Here is a 20,370-nt window from a genome sequence, read left to right as displayed (position 1 = left end):
TGGCTTCTCCGTTAGTAGTGTCTACACGTTATTGCATGAGTATAGGTCCATCCCTATAGAATTAGCAAAGTTCACAGGTGTTACCTTCACACAGTGGAATGGCTGTGAGCACTATGGAACTTAACTCCCGAGGTCATCAGTCCCCTAGAACGTACAACTGCTTAAACCTAACTAACCTAAGGACATCACACACATCCATGCCCGAGGCAGGATTCGAACCTGCGACCGTAGCGATTGCGCGGTTCCAGACTGAAGCGCCCAGAACCGCTTGGCCACAGCAGCCGGCACACACTGGAAAACTGCAGGTCTTTGTGTCGACGATTGGTTTGTGATGTGACGGGGTATATTTACGTCATACACTATTCTTTTTGTTTGGACACCATCGTAAAACTACGAAACCTATAGAAACCGTTACAGCGATGCAATGACCCCCTCCAAACACTTCATGTCACAGGTGTCAATAGGCGAAAAAACTGTTGCTGTCAAGCGCTGTCACTGAATCTGAGAACAAAAACAACGGACATCATCAACGATCTGTCACCCAGTTGCCACCTATGGAATATAGTACCTCTAGATAGCCAATATGGTCGAAAGAGGATATGTTTCTAATACTAGTCTGTGAATTTATCTAAAAGAAAATTAAGTTAACAACACTTCCATCAGTCCTCTTCGTGATGTCGTTTGGTTTCTTTATTCAAATTTATTTCTAACTTCGTGTCTACGGCAGTAAACATCTGCTTCAGAAGCTCTGTAGCACAGACAAGAAGATGTGCAGTGGGCGAATCTTCACCACACTATTTCGCAGCTCTGTTTAACGCTACGTGGACGGATGGTGCAACAATTTGTAAAAGATTTTCCCGCAAACCTGATACTGCACTCTTGTTTTCAGGTGGATAATGTTATGGCTCATTCAGACAACACTACCGTGGCTCTCTTGGATCAGTGTTTCCAGGGATACATGATCTCGAAACACAGACAATGGTAGCCTGAAGATTACCGTAAGGAAGTGTGTAAAGACCATTCTTGATCTCTCTATCCATGTTACGGATGGGTGTCAAGCAATGTGCGATTATTTGCTGGTAACGCCGTGTTGTTGTTGTGGGCTTCAGTCCCGAGACTGGTTTGACGCAGCTCTCCATGCTACTCTATCCTGTGCAAGCTTCATCATCTCGCAGCACCTACTGCAACCTACATCATTCTGAATCTGCTTAGTGTATTCATCTCTTGGTCTTCTTCTACGATTTTTACCCTCCACGCTGCCCTCCAATACTAAATTGGTGATCCCTTGATGCCTCAGAACATGTCCTACCAACCCATCCCTTCTTCTGGTCAAGTTGTGCCACAAACTTCTCTTCTCCCCAATCCTATTCAATACTTACTTATTAGTTATGTGATCTACCCATCTAATCTTCAGCATTCTTCTGTAGCACCAAATTTCGAAAGCTTCTATTCTCTCTTGTCCAAACTATTTATCGACCATGTTTCACTTCCATACATGGCTACACTCCATACTACTACTTTCAGAAAAGGCTTCCTGACACATAAATCTATACTCGATGTTAACAAATTTCTCTTCTTCAGAAACGCTTTCCTTGCCATTGCCAGCCTACATTTTGTATCCTCTCTACTTCGACCATCATCAGTTATTTAGCTCCCCAAATAGAAAAACTCCTTTGCCACTTTAAGTGTCTCATTTCCTAATGTAATTCCCTCAGCATTACACGACGTATTTCGACTACATTCCATTATCCTCATTTTGCTTTTGTTGATCTTCATTTTATATACTCCTCTCAAGACACTGTCCATTACATTCAACTGCTCTTCCAAGTCCCTTACTCTCTCAGACAGAATTACGATGTCATCGGCGAACCTCAAAGATTTTATTTCTTCTCCATGGATTTTAATACCTACTCCGAATTTTTCTTTTGTTTCCTTTACTGCTTGCTCAATATTCAGATTGAATAATATCGGGGAGAGGCTACAACCCGGTCTCACTCCCTTCCCAACCACTGCTTCCCTTTCATGCCCCTCGCCTCTTATAACTGCCATCTGGTTTCTGCACAATTTGTAAATAGCCTTTCGCTCCCTGTATTTTCCCCCTGCCACCTTCAGAATCTGAAAGAGAGTATTCCAGTCAACAGTGTCAAAAGCTTTCTCTAAGCCTACAATCGCTAGAAACGTAGTTCTGCCTTTCCTTAATCGTTTTTCTAAGATATGTCGTAAGGTCAGTATTGCCTCACGTGTTCCAGTATTTCTACGAAACCCCAACCGATTTTCCCCGAGGTTGGGTTCTATTAGTTTTTCCATACGACTGTAAAGAATTCGTGTTAGTATTTTGCAGCTATAGCTAATTGTTCGGTAATTTTCAAATCTGTCAACACATGCTTTCTTTGGGATTGGAATTATTATAGTCTTCTTGAAGTGTGAGGGTATTTCGCTTGTTTTATACATCTTGCTCACCAGTTGGTAGAGTTTTGTCAGGACTGGCTCTCCAAAGGCCGTCAATAGTTCCAATGGAATGTTGTCTACTCCGGGGGCCTTATTGCGACTCAGGTCTTTCAGTGCACTGTCAAACTCTTCACACAGTATCGTATCCCCCATTTCATCTTCATCTACACCCTCTACCGTTTCCATAATATTGTCCTCAAGTACATCGCCCTTGTATAGACCTTCTATATACTCCTTCCACCTTTCTGCTTTCCCTTCTTTGCTTAGAACTGGGTTTGCATCTGAGCTCTTTAATTCATAAAAGTGGTTCTCTTATCTCCAAAGGTCTCTTTAATTTTCCTGTAGGCAGTATCTATGTTACCCCTAGTGAGATAAGCCTCTACATCCTTACATTTGTCCTCTAGCCATCCCTGCTTAGCCATTTTGCATTTCCTGTCGATCTCATTTTTGAGACGTTTGTATTCCTTTTTGCCTTTTGCCCATTCTTCTTCTACTGTATTTATTTCCCCCATTCGTGACAATTGTTCCTTATGGTCTCCCTGAAACTCTGTACAACCGCTGGTTCTTTCAGTTTATCCAGGTCCCATTTCCTTAAATTCCCACCGTTTTGCAGTTTCTTCAGGTTTAATCTACAGGTCATAACCAATAGATTGTGGTCAGAGTCCACATCTACCCCTGTAAATGTCTTACAATTTAAAACCTGGTTCCTAAATCTCTGTCTTACCATTATATAATCTATCTGATACCTTTTAGTATCTCCAGGGTTCTTCCGTGTATACAACCTTCTTTCATGATTCTTAAACCAAGTGTTAGATATGACTAAGTTGTGCTCTGTGAAAAATTCTACCAGGAGGCTTCCTCTTTCATTTCTTAGCTCCAATCCGTATCCACCTACTACGTTTTCTTCCCTCCCTTTTCCTACACTCAAATTCCAGTCACCCATTACTATTAAACTTTCGTCTCCCTTTACTATATGAATAATTTCTTTTATTTCATCATACATTTCTTCAATTTCTTCGTAATCTGCAGAGCTAGTTGGCAAATAAACTTGTACTACTGTAGTAGGTGTGGGCTTCGTATCTATCTTGGCCACAATAATGCGTTCACTATGCTGTTTGTAGTAGCTTACCCGCATTCCTATTTTCCTATTCATTTTTAAACCTACTCCTGCATTACCCCTATTTGATTGTGTGTGTATAACCCTGTAGTCACCTGACCAGAGGTCTTGTTCCTGCTGCCACCGAACTTCACTAATTCCCATTATATTTAACTTTAACCTCTCCATTTCCCTTTTTAAATTTTCTAACCTACCTGCCCGATTAAGGGATCTGACATTCCACACTCCGATCCGCAGAACGTCAGTTTTCTTTCTCCTGATAATGCCGTCCTCTTGAGTAGTCCCCGCCGGAGATCCGAATGGGGGACTATTTTACCTCCGAAATATTTTACCCAAGAGGACGCCATCATCATTTAATCATACAGTGAAGCTGCATGCCCTCGGGAAAAATTACGGCCGTAGTTTCCCCTTGCTTTCAGCCGTTCGCAGTACCAGCACAGCAAGGCCGTTTTGGTTATTGTTACAAGGCCAGATCAGTGAATCATCCAGACTGTTGCCCCTGCAACTACTGAAACGGCTACGTTAACGCCGTAGTCTGCGGGAAATATTCGTTATTTTAGGAGATACAGATTTGCTTTTATAGAATTTCTGCCGGCCGCGGTGGTCTCGCGGTTCTAGGCGCGCAGTCCGGAGCCGTGCGACTGCTACGGTCGCAGGTTCGAATCCTGCCTCGGGCATGGATGTGTGTGATGTCCTTAGGTTAGTTAGGTTTAAGTAGTTCTAAGTTCTAGGGGACTAATGACCACAGCAGTTGAGTCCCATAGTGCTCAGAGCCATTTGAACCATAGAATTTCTATTTGGTGTGATGAATGCCAACTAACACTACAGCTACATCTACGTGATTACCCTGCGATTCACACTTACGTGCCTGACAGAGGATACATTGAACCACCTTCCCACCTTCTCCACTTTTACAGTCTTTAAGAGCGCGTGGGCTCCGACAGCTCTTATTTTATTGTGAATATCATTTCTGCCTTTGTAGGTTGTCAACAATGTCACCTCAACTCGCTGATCATATTTGTGACTCTGTTTCCCCTATTTCGCGATAATATAAAACGGGCTGCCCTTCTTTGCACTTTTTCGATGTCCACCGTCAATCTTGTCGGGTAAGGAACCCATACCGCACAGCATTACTCTAGCAAACGCCAAACGAGCATACTGTAGGCTTTCTCTTTAGGAGACCTGTTGCATCTTCTAAAAGCTCTGCCAATAAAACTCAGTCATTGGTTTGTTTTCCTCAGAACATTATCTATGTGATTGTTCCTATTTTAGTTGTTCATAGTTGTAATTTCGAGAAATTTAATTGAATTGACAGACTTTAAATTTATGTATTTCATGGTGTAATCGGAATTTAATGTATTTCTTTTCGTAATCATGTGGATGACCCCACACTTTTCCTTATTCAGAGGCAACTGCCACTTTTCACAACAAACAGACATTATGTCCGAATCAATTTTCAGTTGCTTTTGATCTTCTAATGATTTTAATATACGCTAAATGCCAGCATCATCTGCTAGAAATGGAAGAGGGTTGCTCATGTCGTCTCCTACAACATTTGCACACACATGGCGAGGCAGAGGGCCAGTAATACTTCCTAGAGGAACGCCGGATATCATTTCTGTTTTACTCGATAGTTTTCCGTCTATTACTATGAAATGTCACCTTCCCGACATGCAATCGTGAATGAATTTGCAAAACTGAAGCGATACTCCGTAGCACGCGATTTGATTAGACATCTCTTGTGAGGAATAGTGTCAACCTTCTAGAAGTCTAGAATCATTTGGGATCCACTGTCGAAAGCACTTGGTGCGCATTAAGTATCGTCGATTAAGTATCTAGGCGTAACGTTGCAAAGCGATATGAAGTGGAAGGAGCACATCTGGTTGGCTCTAGGTAAGGAAATTGGTGGATTTTTGGCTTAGAAGAATTCTAGGAATGTGTAGTGCATCTATAAAGGAGGCCATTTATAATTCACCAGTGTGAGCCGTTCTTTTGTAGCGTACTGCTCGAATGTTTGGGAAATACAACGTAATTCAGAGGCGTGTTGCTAGATTTGTTACCTATAAGTATGAGGAACAAATGATTATTATACGAGGGTCACTCCAAAAGATATGGACACTATTTTTCATTAAATCCATCTTTTATTCTACATGTTTGAAAGTTTTAGAGTGTGTTCCTTTAGGGACAATATTTGCATTTCTCCGCATAATTTCCATCCTTCTCAACTGGCTTACGCCATCTTGGAACCAGCGCCTGTATATCCGCACAGTAAAATTCTGGACCAACCTGTTGGAGCCACTGTTTGGCAGCGTCCACAAGGGAGTCATCATTTCAAACCTTGTTCCACGAAGAGAGTCTTTCTGTTTACCAAAGAGGTGATAGTCACATGGAGCCAGGTCAGGACTGTAAGTCGCGTGTTTCAGTGTTGTCCATCCAAGTTTTCTGATCGCATCCAACGTTTATTGACTGACATGTGGCCGTGTATTGTCGCGCAACAACAAAACTTCCTGCTTTTGCCGATGTGGTCGAACACGACTCTGTGGAGCTTGAAGGTTTTTCATTGTTGTCACATATGCGTCAGAATTTATGGTGGTTCCACTTGGCATGATGTCCACAAGCAAGGAAAAACATTTCCAGAAAATGTGGGGTTTTGAATTTTGATTTTCTTGGGTGAAATTGCCTGATGCAACTCCACTAATTGCATCTTCGTCTCTGTTGAGAAATGATGTAGCTATGTTTCATCACCTATCACAATTTTTCCAAGAAATTGATCTTCACCATTCTCGTACTGTTCCAGAAGTTCGTTGCATACCGTTTTCTTGTTTGTGTGTGAACCATGTCAACATCCTGGGAACCCACCTGCCACAAACGTATTTTAACGCTAACACTTTCAGTATTCTGCAAACACTTCCTTCCCCTATCCCAACGTAGCGTGACAATTCGTTCACTGTGATGCGTCTGTCAGCAGTCACCCATTCGTTAACCCTCTACACATTGGAGTGTGTGCAGTACGAGACCTGCCGCTGCGAGGACAATCCACAATATTGCCGTGGCTGCTTTCATCACGTAAACTGTTTGCCCACCGACTAACTGTACTGCGATCGACAGCAGCATCTCCACACACCTTTTTCAACCTCTTTCACAGCACAGACATTCTGTGACAGCACGTTGCTTCTGACGAAAGTCAAGCGTAGCTGCCATTTTGAAGACATGCTGTGACGGCGCCACTCATTAAGTTTGAAAACAAGGGAGAAGGGATGTATCTGCACACTGTAAAACGTCCACACATGCATAACGAAAACTGGACTTTTACAAAAATAGCGCTCATAACTTTTATAGTGACCCTCGTAGATGCTGTATAGGACTGGTAGGCGATTCTCCCGCACAGCACGCCGGCGGAGCTGGGCAGGTGCCCTGTCGGAAGGCCGTATATAAACGGCTTTCATAAACACAGAGTACGCGACGGAACTTGGCCCCCTTCTTGCAGCGGTGTACCGAAGGTCTCTATAAGAGCGTAGCGTTCCAAAGGATTGGAAAAGGGCACAAGACATCCCCGTTTTCAAGAAGGGACGTCGAACAGATGTGCAGAACTATAGACCTATATCTCTAACGTCGATCAGCTGTAGAATTTTTGAACACCTATTATGTTCGAGAATAATGACTTTTCTGGACACTAGAAATCTACTCTGTAGGAATCAGCATGGGTTTCGGAAAAGACGATCTTGTGAAAACCAGCTCTCGCTATTCGTCCACGAGACTCAGAGGGCCATAGACTCGGGTTCCCAGGTAGATGCCGTGTTTCTTGATTCCCTCAAGGCGTTCGATACAGTTTCGCACAGTAGTTTAATGAACAAAGGAAGAGCATATGGACTATCAGACCAACTGTGTGATTGTATTGCAGAGTACCTAGATAACAGAATGCCGCATGTCATTCTCAATGGAGAGAAGTCTTCCGAAGTAAGAGTGATTTCATATGTGCCACAGGGGAGTGTCGTAGGACCGTTGCTATTCACAATATACGTAAATGACCTTGTCTATGACATCGGAAGTTCACTGAGGCTTTTTGCGGATGATGCTGTGGCATATCGAGAGGTTGTAACAATGGAAAATTATACTGAAATGCAGGAGGATCTGCAGCGAATTGACGCATGGTGCAGGGAATGGCAATTGAATCTCAATGTAGACAAGAGTAATGTGCTGCGAATACATAGAAAGAAAGATCGCTTATCATTTACCTACAATATAGCAGGTCAGCAACTGGAAGCAGTTAATTCCATAAATTATCTGCGAGTAGGCATTAGGAGTGATTTAAAATGGAATGATCATACAAAGTTGATCGTCGGTAAAGCAGATGCCAGACAGATTCATTGGAAGAATCCTAAGGAAATACAATCCGAAAACAAAGGAAGTAGGTTACAGTATGCTTGGTCGCCCACTGCTTGAATACTGCTCACCAGTGTGGGGTCGGTACCAGATAGGGTTGATAGAAGAGATAGAGAAGATCCAACGGAGAGCAGCGCGCTTCGTTACAGGATCATTTAGTAATCGCGATAGCGTTACGGAGATGATAGATAAACTCCAGTGGAAGACTGCAGCAGAGACGTTCAGTAGCTCCGTACGGGCTTTTCTTGAAGTTTCGAGAATATACCTTCAACGAAGAGCCAAGCAGTGTATTGCTCCCTCCTACGTATATCTCTCGAAGAGACCATGAGGATAAAATCAGAGAGATTAGAGCCCACACAGAGGCATACCGACAATCCTTCTTTCCACGAGCAATACGAGACCGGAATAGAAGGGAAAACCGATGGAGGTACTCAGGGTACCCTCCGCCACACACCGTCAGGTGGCTTGCAGAGTATGGATGTAGATGTAGATATTTTCGTTGTATAGCCTTGGGTGTTTACCACTGTGTTACACGTGACCTCTGTGTCGTCCGGCGGCGCCAACCTCACCGACAGGCAGCGTGCCTGTCGGAGCAGGGAGCGCTGTCGGCTGTTTTGCTGCTCTATGTATCGTACCCCAGCGGCGCCACGCGGATATCCGTCCGCTCCCGACTATTTAGGCCAACGCTGGACCCTCTGAAGTCAGTTATGCCCAACACTTCAGGTTTTAAGTGCCAACGGTTTCGTCTCAGCGCTCCACGCCAGCAGATCCAGTCCAGTTCGTCCTGTTCTTCACCAGGTCACACGCCGGCATCACCGACTAGGTAACGTTCTACCGCTTCACGTCCTTGCCTATCTTGACTCCACGGTTCGTCGTATAAGCATCATGGGAGGGTTGGAGCTTTAGTACTGTCATCTATTTATTTACAGATCGTACAAAATAGATACGTGTTTCAAAGGTTTACTGCCGTACAAAGTAGTCACCAGCACTGTGAATAACCCGTTTTCAGCGATGTGGAAGTCGTAGGATACTATTAGCAGTGGCAGTTGCGTTGACAGCTCGAGCGGTATCCTACGACTACCATATCGCTACCAATGGGTTATACACATTGCTTGTGACCACTTTGAAGGTCAGTAAAACTTTGAAAACCTTTGTAACACGTATCTGTTTTGTATGAGGTGTAAATAAATAGCCAGCCGTGGTGGCCGAGCGACCGCTACGGTCGGAGGTTCGAATCCTGCCTGGGGCATGGATGTGTGTGATGTCCTTAGGTTAGTTAGGTTTAAGTAGTTCCACGTTCTAGGGGACTGATGACCGCAGATATCAAGTCCCATAGGGCTCAGAGCCATTTCAACCATTTCTGTAAATAAATAATTGCCACTATTAAAGTTCCCACCCTCGTAGTTGTGTTGATATTCATCCGAGGACATTATAATGGAGTTTCATTTTGATACTAAAGCTATTCTTTTAAAGTCTCTTCGATTACTCCTCAGTAAAAGGATACATTAACGGAAATCCTCCGTTAACTCGAATGGGAATCCCTGGACGAAAGACAATTCTTTGCAATAATTTTCAAAATTTTTTAGAGAACAGTCATTAGCGATAGATTGAATAACTATCCCACTGCCACCAGGATACAGTTTACCTCAGAACCACGAAGACAAGGGAAGTCAGGTTTCGTACTGAAGCCCATAAATACGGTCTTACCGCTCGTTACATATGAGAGAGTAACATGAGAGGGAATGGATAAAAATTGTTGAAGCTGCAAACCACCATGCTTCGTATGGCGGGAGTATTTGCAGTGTGGTTCAAACTTTCGGTAATTAACAGTGCCTCCATGAAAAACGGTAGATCGTAGAGCGAAGAAACGTTGTGTGATCATTTTTAAGGACACAAGGAAAAAACGAATAAACCCTTGACGGAGACAAATTTTAATTTCCACAGGATGGGGTAACATTTGTTAATCGCGAATCATGCTTACATTCCAGCTTACAAACGTTGCTCAGTTTGACGAAATTATTCATCCATGGCACTAGAACAGCACTAGACATACCATTTCACAATCTTTAGTGCCGGCCGTTGTGGCCGAATGGTTCTATGCGCTTCAGTCTGGAACGCGCAACCGCTACGGTCGCAGGTTCCAATCCTGCCTCGGGCATGGATGTGTGTGATGTCCTTAGGTTAGTTAGGTTTAAGTAGTTCTAAGTTCTAGGGGAATGATGACCTCAGATGTTAAATCCCGTAGCGCACAGATCCATTTGAACCATTGGAACAGTCGTTAGCAGCTCTTTTCGAACGGTGGATCACGCAAAGTCCAGCTGTCGTGGCACACCTCACAGATAGCGCATCTCTATCAAGTTGAACATTGCGCCCTGATTTCTCTACCAGGAAAGAGGATCTCTCCGTATTCCTTTAATCCGTTGATACTCGCGAGGAGCAACAGCCCTATTGCTGTTCTTCTGATAAAGCAGCTATATAAGGAAAGCCCTGCTCACCTTGTCCAGATCCATGTTGACTGCGCTAAACTGTTATGCACAGTGAAGCAACCTTGCATCACCGTACCTGTACCGGCGCCTAGCGGTAACTCGTGACACTAACACCAGTAACAACGTAAATGCCGCAGTGAAAAGTCTGAAAATCATTCCTATGAAGTTGGGTACCCATACAGTGTCCGGAGCTAGGGGTCTTGCGGTAGTGTTTTCGTTTGCCGCGTACCAGGTCTCGGGTTCCATTCCCGGCGGATTCAAGGATTTTCCCTGCAATTGCTCAAATGTTCAAATGTGTGTGAAATCTTATGGGACTTAACTGCTAAGGTCATCAGTCCCTAAGCTTACACACTAGTTAACCTAAATTATCCTAAGGACAAACACACACACACACACACACACACACACACCCATTCCCGAGGGAGGACTCGAACCTCCGCTGGGACCAGCTGCACAGTCCATAACTGTAGCGCCCCGGACCGCTCGGCTAATCCCGCGCGGTGATTTTCCCTGCCTCGAGGTGACTGGGTGTTACTGTGTCGTATTTATCATCATCATTCATCTCCATTGCGGTCGAAGGAAGACAATGTCAAACCACCTCCGCTAGGACCTTGCTTAGCATGCGCTGCGGGTCTCTCGCATGGTCCCCTACGCTCTGTCACGGAGTATGGGACTTCATCATCATCACTCATACAGTAAATAAATTTACGTCTACACTTACTCAAGTGGCGGAAGTTTCATTATAACCACACTGTGTGTACATACACTGTGCATACATACAGAATCCGATGCTGTCACTTTAGTCTCCCGATTTATTTAAACAAAAGATTTTCTGGTGCAGATAACTTAATAACGCTGTTATTAAACTCTCGAGTTATTACTGTAATGTACAAAAATAAATTTAGCGACTTGTTGCTGCTGTTATCAACATTCGCTGTGACATGTGGTTGAAGACTTACAGTGTCGTATTTAATTATTTTAGTGGCACGAATCATTCAGTTTCACACAAACTTTCGCTACTGTTTAGCCTTACGGCAGCTTCCCGTTGCTGTTGAGTATTTTCCAACAAAGCCACCGTGTCGACGAGTACAGCGATTGCTGTCTCGGTCAATAATTCAACTCTGCTGATCGGAATGGGCTGCATCGCCGCCCGCTTGTCACGGCGTTTTGGAGCCTCTTGCTCCATGTGAATTTCGCCGGTCTTGGACGAGGCGGGCTCCACTGAAGTTTTGATGAGACGCAGAGTAATAAATCTTTCATTCCGCACGATCCCAGGCAGTTTGCGTGGCTGTTTCGGGCTTTCACGCAGAACGGTGCTGGCGAGTCGACTCGGTCTGTGCGCTTTCATAAGCTAATTCCCACGGGAGGACTTGGCAGCGGGTGTTTATCTCCTCTCGTTCCGCTGGCTGGCTCTCTGTGCTGCAGGCGGAACTCATGCCAGCTGCAGACAAACAAGAGAAGGGCGACACACCTCACGGTCAAATAGCTGCTGCGCCCTATTACACAGCAAACCATCGAAACTCTTTTTGCATCGTGTAGCACACACATATAATTATCTGATTTATCTAAATCAAAATTCGATAGGTAGAATATTTGTAAGTTTCTTATTTCGAATGCTGAATGTTTTTGGTGCATTATTAGGAAGAAAAATTTGCAATGCAGACCTCGGCATCAAAGGTATTTTCCTCGAAAGCTCAGAGATTGAACCTTATTCATTCTATGTTTGCAATCCGTACAAGACAGGTTAAAAATAGTCAGCTTCTGCAGGCACACATATATCTGAATTGTGCCACAGTTCTCAGCGAACTCCCGGGAGAAATGAGTGACGTCGGTGAGTTTGTGTTACTTCATAAGTGACGGTTTTTATACATTAGTGCAAAAGTAGCGAATGAAAGTGCAGAACAGTATTAACTTTTTTTTCGTGTGATAGTGCCACCGAGAAAGAGCACAGGACACCACTGTCGTATTCTTCCTGTTGTGACGGGTCTGATAAGCACCGTTCGCTGAAAACCTTCCAGCCGTTGGTCTGCATGCAAAAGAATCGCCGTTGGGATCGTCTGTGTTACGTTTAGTTACTATATTTATATGTCTACCAAACTGTTCAACCTACCAAACTGTTTACACTCCAGAGAGTACAGCACTCGAATATGGCAGAGGATTATATAATAAAGCTGACTCACATAATTTTTTCTGTACACCATATGTGAAAAATGTTTTGGAAGATTAAAGAGCATTATGGTATTAAAAGTTGGAAGACTATTAATGAACTTCTCCACAGAATTTATTTCACGTAAACTTACATGACCAGTCAAACGATTTCTCTACGATTAAAGAATTTTTAACAAATGTAGGAAGTGCAGAGTCCAAGTTAATGCACGCTTGCTCTTTATTTTTACGAGAATACAAAGTTTAGCATGAGTAATGATACGTATATGACCAAAAATTCACTAATAACACGATGACTGCAATATGTAACCTCCAGAGCAGAGCAGTACGCTAAAAGAAATAATCAAAGAACTGATGTACGTTTGTATGGCTTCTACGTCAATACGACGAAAATAGAATTTTCAGCAAGTTTAGTTTCGTTCTCCGAGATCTAAGGATATTGGTTGAAGATATGTTGTTGTTGTCTGCAGTCCTGAGACTGGATTGATGCAGCTCTCCATGTTACTCTATCCTGTGCAAGCTTCTTCATCTCCCAGTACTTACTGTTACGTACATCCTTCTGAATCTGCTTAGTGTATTCACCTCTTGGTCTCCCTCTAAGATTTTTACTCTCCACGCTGCCCTCGAATGCTAAATTTGTGATTGATGCCTACCAACCGATCCCTTCTTCTTGTCAAGTTGTGCCACAAACTCCTCTTCTCCCAATTCTGTTCAATACCTCCTCATTAGTTATGTGTTCTACCTATCGAATCTTCAGCAGATATAGGACACATATATAGCTCCGAAGAAACATTATGGGAAAAATATCTTTGAATAGTGAGCACTCCGAACGAACGTAGTAAACACACCATGACGATTCGCATCCTCTCCTTCTGCTTTCACCTACATAACGCTGCAAATTAGGGGCGGGAATTTAACACTACAGATTATATAAAAAAAAGTCACCCGGCCGTTGTGGCCGAGCGCTTCTAGGTGCTTTAGTCCGGAACCGCGCGACCGCTACGGTCGCCGGTTCGAATCCTGCCTCGTGCATGGATGTGTGTGATGTTCTTAGGTTAGTTAGGTTTACGTAGTTCTATGTTCTAGGGGACTGATGACGTCAGATGTTAAGTCCCACAGTGCTCATGGCCATTTGAACCATTGTAAAAAGGTCGACAGAAGTATAGCTTTATAGTGACCTTTGAACATCACAAAAGAGTCGGGGCACGTTAAATAATCATAACACTTCTGTTAAAAACCATAAGTAGAAAAAGTCCGGAGTGAGCATTGCGTTCGGCGCATATTGTCAGCATTAAAATGGAATTGTTACGTGATCTAGGGACGATGCTCTTTGTTTAAGACCAGTTCACGTCGACCATCACGCCAAGTGACGTCACGTCAAAACATTCTACAAAGCATTTCAAATGGCGGCATTTACTTACGCCATCGACGACTCGTCACGTCGGGTCAGCTCACCTCACGTCAAATCGTGGGTCGCCATGGTTTCTCGGCAAGGAACTTCTGACGGTATCGTCGTGTGCTAACATCGTAAGTTAACCTGCTTTCCCCGTTCTTTTGTGTCTTCGTAATCTTTATTTTGTTACTGCCCTTCTCTTTCGCGGCAAATTGCAAATGTTCCTAGATGATCTGGATATTTTTTTATTCAATGTTCTTACTAAAGGTGAATCAGATACCTGAAAGTGAAGAACAACCTAGGTTTTACACTAACAGAACAGAACTAATGCCCGCAGTGTATATAAATAGAAGCTTAAGCTGCTGAAGCAATTTCCGTTATGTAACATATTAAGTAAAGAGGTCAGCTTTAATGGAGCACAAAAATACATTTGTCGTGACGTTATTAGTCACGAAAGGGAAAAAAACATAACGGATAAGGTATATAAGCTCCATTTATTCCTTTACAGCGACTGTTTGATGTGTTTGTATGTACATATATTTCCTAGCAAATAAATGTCGATATTTTGAAATGTTGTTTCATTTCTCAGTACTTTACTAAACAAAGTTGATCAAGAACATAAATTATTAAATTTGCTTTGGCCATTAATAAACATTTGAGTTGCTAGTTCCTCAATTCTGACACTATACTCTCACTTTTTGTCACATGAATGATGACCTATAATCTCACTTCCACCGTTCGGTTCTGGGATAAGTGAATTGACGAGACGTGACGTGACGGGAAGTGTACGTACACACCATACACAATGAAGTGATGGTGCAGCTGTCGTGTCCTGACATAGATGGGAGAGAGAGAAAAGGGGTTACTGGTCAATCTTGCGCTCACGAGCAGTACAGAGCAGAAGGCAGAAACACAATGCGCAGTGAAGGTTTTCTTCTATCTGAGCCAACACTGGTACAGGCATTTACTAGAAATGTAGCTGTTGTGACTTGGTAGGGAACTCGTTGTGGAAACTCTTGGAGAAACAGGGTTTTGAAATAGTTGTTTATTCCAAACAGGACTAACTAATACACTGGAGGCCAGTTCTAGGGTTAGAAAAAAACATGAATAACACTGTTACAGCAGAAGCCAGTGCAGAAGTCCCAGGAGTGGATGCTTACCACAGAAGCAAACACTAGCAGCATCTTAAGGCATCAACTTAGTTGCAACAGAAAACATACAGAATGTGACACTGTTCACCGAGGAACTCCAAGTGAAAGAGCAGACTTACGCGGAGCTGGACCGAGGCTGGAGTCGACGCACGCGGATTCGGCGCGCGGATCGTCTGACTGAGAACTCTGCCAAAATGCGGAATCTAGGCGTTATAAAGAGTGGCATGGTTGCGCCGTTTTTCGCACTTAAAGCCACCCAGCCAATCCCGCAGGTCTCTTGCACGCGCCTGCCAATCACGGTTTAGTTAGGTCCACTCTACTGCTGCTAGGACGGGGATGTTAGTGCAGTTGCACTAATTAAGTCCGTATTTGGTATCAACATTGTTCAGCTGAAAGCTGTGCCAAATAAGGCTTGCAACATTCTTATTATACGTCATTTAGCCGCGCCCCTCGGTCTACCAGGAGTAGGGACTGCTAGGTCAACAGTTTTTTGGTGTTTTCGCTCTCTTTCTAACCCTTGTGAGCCTTCTGACGTTGCTGGTCTCAGGGCTGGTATCAAGCTGGCTTTAAACGCTAGTACGTGCCTGTTGGTTACAAAGTTCTACGGTGCAACGTACCACAGCGTCTAGACGACTTATGAAGTTACATGTTACTTCCTTCAAGAGTAACTAGCGCCCTGGGACCGAGTCTAGGGGCGTCTGCATTTTTGCGAGGCTCTCCTCTTACTGTTTACTTAATGTAACAATATCTCTCCCAGTTTCGTCTGCCCTCAGCATCGTGTCTGCTTCCGCACCTTGGAGAGCCTGTCCTCCTTTCTCGCAGCTTCAAGATAACACTACCGTAGCGAGGAATAAACAATGTATTACACCGCGACGTGATACGCGTTCATTTTTCTCTTCATTCCAGTAATCAAATTGAATTATCATGGAGTCTACAAAACGCCTATATCAAATTCACAACACCTACGAATGGAATCTGTCAGTATTAGCTATATAATGACACTAAAAATTTTCAGGACGCGTTACAAAAACCTACGGCGCCCCCAGATCACGTGATCACAGTGGTAATATATGTTAACACAATAACCATTCCGCCCATCTGAATCCTCAGTCCAGAGATATTTTTGTTCTGTGGCAGAAACCAGAGAATGTGGCAAGTTCAAATGCTCTTATTTCAAGGAAACTACACGACAAAGATGCTCAGTACTATGAATGTTTCTACATAATATCGAAAATATATCATCTTACCAACCACCAAATCATTCTGTGATTAAAATGTGAAACGTGAGACATATTAGCTCTTTCGTCATCGGTGGTTCCCAGATGCCTGCATTTTAATGTTTCAAATGGCTCTGAGCACAGGTCATCAGTCCCCTAGAACTCAGAACTACTTAAACCTAACTAACCTAAGGACATCACACACACCCATGCCCGAGGCAGGATGCGAACCTGCGACCGTAGCGGACTGTAGCGCCTAGAACCGCTCGGCCCTCAGCCACCTCGGACGGCCAAGCATTTTCATGCATCACTGTAACAGCAACTGATTACGGAGCTAATCCAATGGAACGCAGTGTAAACAGACAACTGAAAGCTAGTGACGGGCTAAATTGTGTTCTTATTTATATTTTCAACAGGCAGTCACTAAAGCATCCTACCAAATGCCCGTGCTTGTTAATGTGTGTATGTGTGTGTGTGTGTGTGTGTGTGTGTGTGTGTGTGTGTGTGTGTGTGTGTGTGTGTAAAGTTGCAGCAGTAAGTTGTGGAAAGTCTTTGCTGTTTGTCGTGCACGTACCTGAGCACACTTGACGGGCTCATTAAAAGCTTCACTTCGATTCTTAATTTCTCCATTTTCTCCCGAACTTCGAAATTGCTCTTCCGCCAATGTATCTAGATCAGTATATTTATACAGTGTTTGCAGATTTTGGGAGTATTAGAGAGGTTCCAGTGGTAGTATCATGTCTGGAGTCAAATTTGTGAATCCTCTTCAGCGGATCAACTGGAATACAATCGAAACACAGCAGCGAGTCCCTGGGTTCGAGACCCACCGGGACAGACAGCTACGGCTTCTCCCAATAGTACACGCAGAATATTCCGCAAAGCAAGAGAGATATGTTAGTATCTAAAATTAGAAGCATTACATTTATTTAACCTGGTATGCCTTCAATTTCTGAAACTGATCATCATATGGTGCATACTCCAGGTATCAACAATACGCATTCGATTCTAAACTACTGTCTTGCCCAAGGTGTCTTCCAACTAGGTTATTTCTACGTACACGTAGACTAAATTACATAACTAGTAAGCAATTTGATCCTATCACACTACAGGACAACCGCATCAATTCAAAATTTTCCTGCGACCGGAGATGGGTTTTAACTGAACGTAGAATCCGGCAGGAATAAGGAAGTTCGGCTCTAGTGACTAGTTACGGACTGTGTAGAATAGTGTGATATGAAATAGTGTGATATCTACGGGCAATACTTCTCATAAACAATACATGGTGCACTCAGTGTAAATACAGATAATATATTTATCACACTTTAATTGGGGATAAGAGTCCTATTTTACGGCAAGGCGTTTTGGCATTTCCGCTTCCCACTGCAATTGTCCAGTGAATGTCCAACGAACTTTTATTTCAGGGTCATCTCAAAAGAAACAAGTTGGAAGCTGTAAGATTAGAAACGCAGAAAGGATCGTAATGCCGTTAACTAAGGAAGAAGGTGTGATCCCCAAACTCGGCGCAAGTGGAACAAGTGCGCGCATCCACCATACTCTAGACATAGTTGTGCTGAGAAAAAAAAGAAATGGAGGGTTCCAAAGAAGAGCAAGGGAGATGAAGGCAGAAAACTTCAACTCATCGAAGAATGGCACGAGTGTATGGAGATCATTTAGTATCCGTTGCAATTCCGACGATCAGATCGAGCTCTAAGCCAATGGTTGCCACCTAAGCTCGCCGGTCTTCAATAATGTGGGTATCAGTCTGCTGGACAATGATATCGGTAATGATTTGTGGCCTTCCAGATCGCCTGTCCTCGGCCAACAATATCCATCCTTTCCTGAAGCGCTTGTGCCATGCCTTGTACAGAAGATGCTGCACTCTCGCACTCTTGAGCCAGTCGGTAATAAACTTGCGTTCCGCGCACTCCTTCCTCGGTTAAAGAGTGAACTATACCACTTCGCTCTTCTTCTGATGCCTCATTTCAGCATTATCAGCATGGCTGAGTTACGTGCTCGTTGCTGAGGGTGCGACCGTGTTCCAGTAGCGGCGATTTTGAGCCCTCAGTGCTCTTATTTGGACACACAGCGTCCTGTGACAATGGCTTGACAATCCTTTCAGTGATTTTTCGTTTTACGACCTCCAGCTCGTTTCTTTCTGATTGATCCTAATAAATACGAATCACTACTAAAGTGAATCAAATATTTACCATTAACATGTTCGCGGTAAGTAGGCCAACTGCTTAACAGGTGAGTGTTTGAGTTCCACGAGGAAAAAGCACCGGCGTCATGACAAAGGTGACGACACGGCAGTCAGTGGTAGAGCTCCACGCATCTTCAGAGGTTCTGTACGAAAACAGCTCGAACGATTTGAGTCAGAATTTGTTTTATTCATTGCCATGTTCCGTAGATTAGACTAAGAAAGAGAGTCTTTAGAAGTATGTTACGGTTCAAGGTATAAATAAACAAAAGACTAGCAAATCACAGGAATTGTAACCGTACAGTATTTTGTTCAAATTATGTTTTTACTTCCTAGCTAAATGTAACACAATAAATCAGAAGCGAAGCCGCACATCTGTAAACCCTGATGCCTCCGCAGTCCGTCAAAGCCTGCCGAAAATCAACCATACAAGTTTAGTAGATTGGTCTGTGGTATTTTCTGCAGAAAATTAATATTACTGTTGTTTTACTTTTAAAATGTACAAATAAATTTGATTGTATGCTATAGAAATATTTGAGTCAGTTTTCTTTGTAATTGATAAGTGTGGTAACATCGGAAACCGACGTAATGAGATCGTATCTCACATAAGCTGCTGGCGATATTGAACGCAATGGTTGTAAAAATTAATGTCAGTCGCTTTAATTTAGATTAAAATCGTTAATATGAATGGAAGGTTTTTTTTACGTGTGCTTAATGTAAAAGAGTACATGCTGTTAGTTGCAATTTCTAGAATGTAGCACACGAAATATCTGTGGCCAGTAACCCACATTCAGTATTCCGTTGCATCACTGTGTGGTAAAGGCCTGCTAATACAGCGTGAATGTGCTGCTTCCTGGTGTGCGTATACCGATACTTCACCGTCTTTCTACCGCAATTTAGCTGCAGCTGTTTAAGTAATTGGTGAACCGGAGCGCAACTCATAAAATGTATTTTGGTGTAATAGACTGGCGTTCTCAGCTGGCTCATTATGGTATAATTGCAATTCGTTTGATTTATGTTTATTTTTAAAACTGTATCACTTTAAAATATCGGTTCAACTATATAGTCGTAAGAGGTATGTGCTGTCTTTTGTTTGGAAACGAAGTTGTTCCATTCACTAACTGTTGGCCGGCCGGTGTGGCCGAGCGGTTCTAGGCACTTCAGTCTGAAACCGCGCGACCGCTACGGTCGCAGGTTTGCATCCTGCCTCGGGCATGGATGTGTGTGACGTCCTTAGGTTAGCTAGGTTTAAGTAGTTCTAAATTCTAGGGGACTGATGACCTCAGATGTAAAGTCCCATAGTGCTCAGAGCCATTTTGAACTAACTGTACTTCTGTTTGACAACAATAAAACGGTGGTCTGTCTTCGCCTTTAAGCGTGAATTCGTTACTGGTCGTTTCAATTTCGTGTTTGTTTTACCGACGTGAACCGTAATATGCAGCAGCATGGATGGGTTCAATGATGGGGAGTTAGTCAAAGTACAGTTCGTGTGTAGGTTGACTGAATGCAATGGAAGAGCGGCAGAACTAAGTCCTTCATATCAAAGTACGCAGAAAATATCCCAGTAGTAAGTTCCAAATTTTTTCTTGTAAAACAGGCGAACACGAGCTGGTTTCCGAGAAATAAATGTTAGATAGAAAAAATTTTAATTTTAAAACTATTTATCAAGCATCAAACAGTTCTTACTGTGGAAGTAGTTTGAACCTTCCTAGGTTTTAAAAAAAATCTTATGACCTAGGACGCCGTGAATCTTTCTTACTAATTCTCTACACACATGGTGTGGACCTCAAAACCACGACAATATTATTAATG

Source organism: Schistocerca gregaria, chromosome 8 (genome assembly GCF_023897955.1).
Source record: "Schistocerca gregaria isolate iqSchGreg1 chromosome 8, iqSchGreg1.2, whole genome shotgun sequence".
Classification (NCBI taxonomy): Eukaryota; Metazoa; Arthropoda; class Insecta; order Orthoptera; family Acrididae; genus Schistocerca; species Schistocerca gregaria.
Note: the sequence above shows the minus strand (reverse complement) of the source record.